Genomic DNA, 5,886 nt, shown 5'->3' with positions numbered 1-5,886 from the left:
TCTAAACGCTCATTGCCTTCGATTGGGGGATCGACCTTTCTCGATTCTTATTCCGTATTGTTGCTCCTACTTCAGTCTTTATAGGAGATGCTTAAACCAAAATTGAGATCTCCAGAATCTTCGTTATTTAGATGCTCGAAGAGAAATGGTGGAGGATTGCTCTTGAATTTGGAAGAAATCTTAGAGTAGGAGACTCATAATCTAAACGCTTATTGCATTCGATTGGGGGATCAACCTTTCTCGATTCTTATTTCGTATTGGTTCTCCAACTTCAGACTTTATCGAAGGAGCCTAAACCGACATTGAGAGCTCTAAAATCTTCGTTATTTAGAGATCGAACTTTCTGGATAGTTTTTCGAAGATATCAACTCCGATCATAGCCTTACCGACCTTGGCTTTGAATACTAGTCGTTGGATGTGATGATCCGTGCGTGTTCATTGAGATCATATCAAATTTTGGAGGAGATCCAACGGTTGAGATTTGAGTTTGATGGATTTTGCTCCGATGGTCACGGTAGATGCTCTGATTGTAATAGGAGTGGCATTTCTCTAATTATCCATTCTTTCAGGGGTATTTTGGTAATTTTCCACATTTCGAATATTTTATTATTATTTTTCTCGAAAAATCTATAATATTTCTACAAATTCCTCATTGTTTTTTGTTCATTTCCCCCTTATTTTTGAATCTTGAGATTCCTTCTACATAAGGAATTACAAATCGGGAAAGATTTTTTATAATTGATAACATGACTTTTTTGCCTTTTTCATTTACTTTTTCCTTTCCAATCCTTGAAATCACTTGTTAGGGTACTCAATTGACTAAGTCCCTTGTTCTTGCTTAAAACTTTAATTTTTTTCCTTTCTATCCTTGGGTCTTTCATGAGTGGCTTATTCTTACGAGATCTAATTTTCTTCATGTTTGGGGTGTTACATATATAAACTCGTTACAAACACAAAATAAGAAGGAGACTCAAAAGAAGAACTTATGGGCAAATAATGGTTACTTATGGGTATGGATCCTAGCAACTTATTTAGCACGTTATTCACATAGTTCTATGTACTTGGTACATGGATTATTGATGAACTTAGGTTTATACATAATGTCTTGGGTTAGGCTTTAAGAGTTGAGGTTTTAGCTTAGGAAAATATTAGAGGGTAACCTAACATGGACTGATTCGTGGGAAAACCTACTAGGACTTTGAGGACCTCTTTCCTTCACCAAACTTATGGGTAAACTTATTTAGATGTTGCAGGAACAAGTTTGGAAATGAACAGTGGACTAGTTCTCGAATTCGAGGTAAACCCATGAACACGATACCCCAAAACAAAGAACTTGTATCTCTCGATTGGGTACTCGATTAAGCTTGCTTCTTGCCCCTAATAGTCTACCCTAATTCATAATTTATAGACGGATTTTCCACTACCATTGAAACATCTAGAATTTCTATAATTTCATTCTTGATTTTTTTGAATCTTCTGCCAGAAATGTCTTCTCGGATCGGAGCCTTCCTTTTTTAAGCCCCTTGTAATTATTATTTTATAAAAAATTTAATGATTCGGGAAGTTTATAAAAATTAGAAAAAGTACCATCTTCTCAATGTTTAATTCTACTTGTTCTTTGCTTCTAGATACAACTTAGTAGGAATTATACACGGTCTCTTATTGGAGACCTTCAGTGTTGCAAATTCTCCTCTCCTTTGAAAACTTTCTGTCATCGAAAGTGCTTATTCTAAAATAGGCCAGGGTACAAGGTTCTTATTGGCCTTCTGTTTACCAAGTGGCTTCTTCTACTCTATGATTCTTCCATAGGACCTTAACAAGAGCGATTTTCTTGTTTCTCAATCTTTTGACTTTCTTGTCTATTATTTGAATCGTGTCTTCTTTATTCGTTAGGTCATCTCTCAAGAAGAGAGTTTCATGAGCCAATACGTGGGAAGGATCTAGGGTATACTTCCGTAGTATGGATTACGTACTACAGACAAATTTGGGCATTGCCCGATTCTAGATCCAATCCTTTCTAATATCTCAAAGGAATGGATAAATCTAGGGCTTAGCTTCCCCTCTTTATCCTACCTGAGCACCCTTCTCATGGGGTGCTACCTTTAGGAATATATGATCCCCTACCAACAATTCCATGTCCTTGCGCCTTAGATCTGCATAGCTTTTCTCTCGGCTTTGTGCGGTTTGTATCCTAGCTTTAATCTTCTAGACTGCGGCGTTGGTAATTTGCATAGCTCTGGTTTAATAGTTCTCGTTTGCCCCCCTTCTTCCCAAAAGATAGGGGATCAAAATCTTCATCCGTAGAGAACCTAATATGTGGTCATTTTTATGGTTGCTTGGCAACTATTATTATAAGAGAATTTCATAAGGGGTAGGTACTTATCCCAGCTTCCTGCTAAATCGATCACATATGCCCTCAACATTTCTTCCAATATTTGCTTGAGCATTTCTGTTTGACCATCTGTTTATGGGTGGAATGTCGTACTATAACTGCGTACCCAATGCCTTTTGTTGAATTTTTCAGAAACGAGATTTAAATCTGGCATCTCGGTCTAATACTATTGCCTTTTGTTGAATTTCCAGAAGCGTACCCAATACCTTTACTGATGAATATTCATTTTTAATGTTAGCAAGAGTAGCTTAGTTGGGAGATTGTTAGACGGAAGATTTGAAGGTCACACGTGTTTTATCCACGTTCAACGCACCTAATACAAGTTTATTACCTGACTATACAAACTAAAAACACAACTTGCTTATTCAATCTAAAATTAGTGATTATTTCTTTTTTAAATATAATGAATTAGCGGAAGTACCTTTACTTATGAATTTTCATTTTTAATATTAGCGGGGATAGCTCTGTTGGGAGAGCATCAGACTGAAGATTTGAAGGTCACGTGTTTGTTATCCACGTTCACCGCACCTGATTCTAGTTGCATAACCCGCTATTCAATCTAAAATTAGTCATTATTCCTTTCTGAAATCTCAATGAATTATCGAAAATACCTAACGTGTTCTAGCTCACCGCACCTTATACAAGTTGGATAACTTGAATATCTTATTAAAAATTAGTGATTATTTCTATTTAAAATTAAAATGAATTAGCGAAAATACCTTTACTGATGAATTTTCATTTTTAATGTTAGTGTGGATAGCTCAGTTGAGAGAGCATTAGATTGAAGATCTAAAGGTCTCGTGTTCAATCTTGCATAATTTGACTATTCAATTTAAAACTAGTGATTATTTCTTTCTAAAATTTCAATTAATAGCGTAAATACTTTTACTTAAAAATTTTCATTTTTAATGTTAGCAGGGATAGCTCAGTTTGGAGAGAGTCAAATTTAATATTTGAAGGTCACGTGTTTGATCTCCATGTTAGCCACACCTATTGCGCATAACCTGACTATTCAATAGAAAATTAGTCATTATTTCTTTTTAAAATCTCAATGAATCAGCTAAAATACCTATATTGATGAATTTTTATTTCTAATGATTGCGGGGATAGCTCAGTTGGGAGAGCGTCAGACTGAAGATCTGAAGGTCACGTGTTCGATCCATGTTCACCGCACTTTGTTTAAGTTGAATAATTTGACTCTAAAATTAGTGTCATTAGCGATTATTTCTTTTTAAAATCTCATACTCAATGAATTAGAGTATTAGTGAGGAGAGCATCATATTGAAGATTTAAAGGTATCTCAATCTCAATGAATTAGAGGAAGATCTAGCACGTTTTTTATCCAACTGACATAAGTTGACTAAGTTGCACAACTTGACTATTCAATCTAAAACATGTGATTATTCATTTTTTTTATGTTATCTGGAATGGCTTAGTTGGGAGAGCGCTTAGTTGGGAGAGCATCAGATTGAATATTGGAAGGTCTTGTGTTTGATCGACATTCATTATATCTTATAGTTTAGTTTATTATAAATTCTTCTTAAAATATAATGAATTAGTGGAAATAGCTTTACTTATGAATTTTTATTTTTAATCTTAGCGGGGATAGCTCATTTGGGAGAGTGTCAAACTAAAGATTTGAAGGTCACGTGTTTAATCTTCACGTTCACCGCACCAGTTTCCATTTACATAAGCTAACTATTCAATAAAAAATTAGTTATTATTTATTTTTAAAATTTCAATGAATAATGAATTAGCGGAAATACCCTTACACATGAATTTTGATTTTTAATGTTCGCGGGGATAGCTCAGTTGGGAATGAATATCTCAAGGTTACATGTTTAATCCATGTTCACCGCACTTGGTTTATGTTGCATAACTCTGTTAAGTTGCATAACTTTATTCAGTTTAATCCATGTTCACCGCACTTGGTTTATGTTGCATAACTCTGTTAAGTTGCATAACTTTATTCAATCTAAAATTAGTCATTATTTCTTTTTAAAATATAATGAATTAGCGAAAATACCTTTACTTATGATTTTTTTTTTCAAATATTAGTGAGAATAACTCAGTTTTGAGAGCGTCAGACTGAAAAATCTGAAGGTCACGTGTTCGATCCACGTTCACCGCACCTAATTCAAGTCACATAACTCGACTCCTGACTATTCAATTTTTTAAAATCTCAATGAAGTAGTGAAAAAATATTTTTATTTTTAACGTTAGCTGTAGATTCAAGTTGACTAACTTACATAACCTGAATATTCACTCTAAAATTAGTGATTATTTCTTTTTAAAATTACTTGACTTTTACTAATGAATTTTTATTTTTAATGTTAGCGGGAGATTCAAGTTGACTAAGTTGCATAACTCGAATATTCAATCTAAAATTACCGATGAATTTTTATTTTTAATGTTAGCAGGATAGCTCAGTTTGGAGAGCACCAGTGAAGATCTAAAAATCACGTGTTTGATCCACGTTTCAAGTTGACTAAGTTGCATAACTCGAATATTCAATCTAAAATTACCGATGAATTTTTATTTTTAATGTTAGTAGGATAGCTCAGTTTGGAGAGCACCAGTGAAGATCTAAAAGTCACGTGTTTGATCCACGTTCACCGCACCCAATTCAAGTTGACTAACTTGCATAACTCGAATATTCAATCTAAAATTAGTGATTATTTCTTTTTAAAATTACTATATAATCTAAATTTAGTGATTATTTATTTTTCAAATTTTCAAATTTTTATTTTCAATGTTAAGAGGGATAACTTAGTTGGGAGAACGTAATATTGAAGATTTGAAGGTCACGTGTTTGTTCGACCTTCACCACACCTGATTCACTTAGTATAACTTACTATCTTATCTAAATTTAGAGATGATTTCTTTTTAAAGTTTCAATGAATTAGCGTAAATAATTTTACTGATGAACTTTCATTATAATGTTAACCATAGATAGCTCAATTGAATTGGGAGTGAGTCTGTAGATCTAAAGATAGCGTGAATTCTTAATTCTTTATTCGACTATAAATGCTCTGTAAGACATTTAGTAAAATGACTCATTTGATTGCATGGAACAATAAAATTGATCTTCCCATAGAATTGTCAATACATTATACTTTCAATGTTGCAAAGTTGAGTCCCTTTGATGTAGGTGATGATTTTTCTGATTCGAGGACGAATCCTGAAGAGGGGGATGATGATAAAAATCATGGTGTACATTCTACTTTCAATGTTACTGAGTTAAGTTCTTTTGATGTAGGTGATGATTTTTCTGATTCGAGGACGAATCCTCTTGAAGACGGGGATGATGATAAGAATCACGGTGTTCCAACTGGACCTATTACACAACCCAAGGCCAAGAACATTCAACAAGCATTCATACTTCATCTACAAAATTGGATAGGCTAGGTTCAACCGTCATTTCATAAGTAAATATTTGCACGGTTGAAGTAGCGGATGAAGTTGCAAGCATCATTTCATGAGTGGTTAGAAAA

The 5,886-nt window shown here is 33.9% G+C and overlaps 1 non-coding gene across 1 annotated transcript; it reads left to right on the top strand.

Annotated features, from left to right (window-relative positions):
• Positions 1-3,492: 3,492 nt before the first annotated feature.
• Positions 3,493-3,565, top strand: TRNAF-GAA. The gene has a single exon. It is a non-coding gene; the product is annotated as a tRNA-Phe (tRNA).
• Positions 3,566-5,886: the final 2,321 nt, after the last annotated feature.

The sequence above is a fragment of the Cucurbita maxima genome, unplaced genomic scaffold (genome assembly GCF_002738345.1).
Source record: "Cucurbita maxima cultivar Rimu unplaced genomic scaffold, Cmax_1.0 Cma_Scf00098, whole genome shotgun sequence".
Taxonomy (NCBI): domain Eukaryota; kingdom Viridiplantae; phylum Streptophyta; class Magnoliopsida; order Cucurbitales; family Cucurbitaceae; genus Cucurbita; species Cucurbita maxima.
Note: the sequence above shows the minus strand (reverse complement) of the source record. Positions and strands in the feature narration are given on the sequence as shown.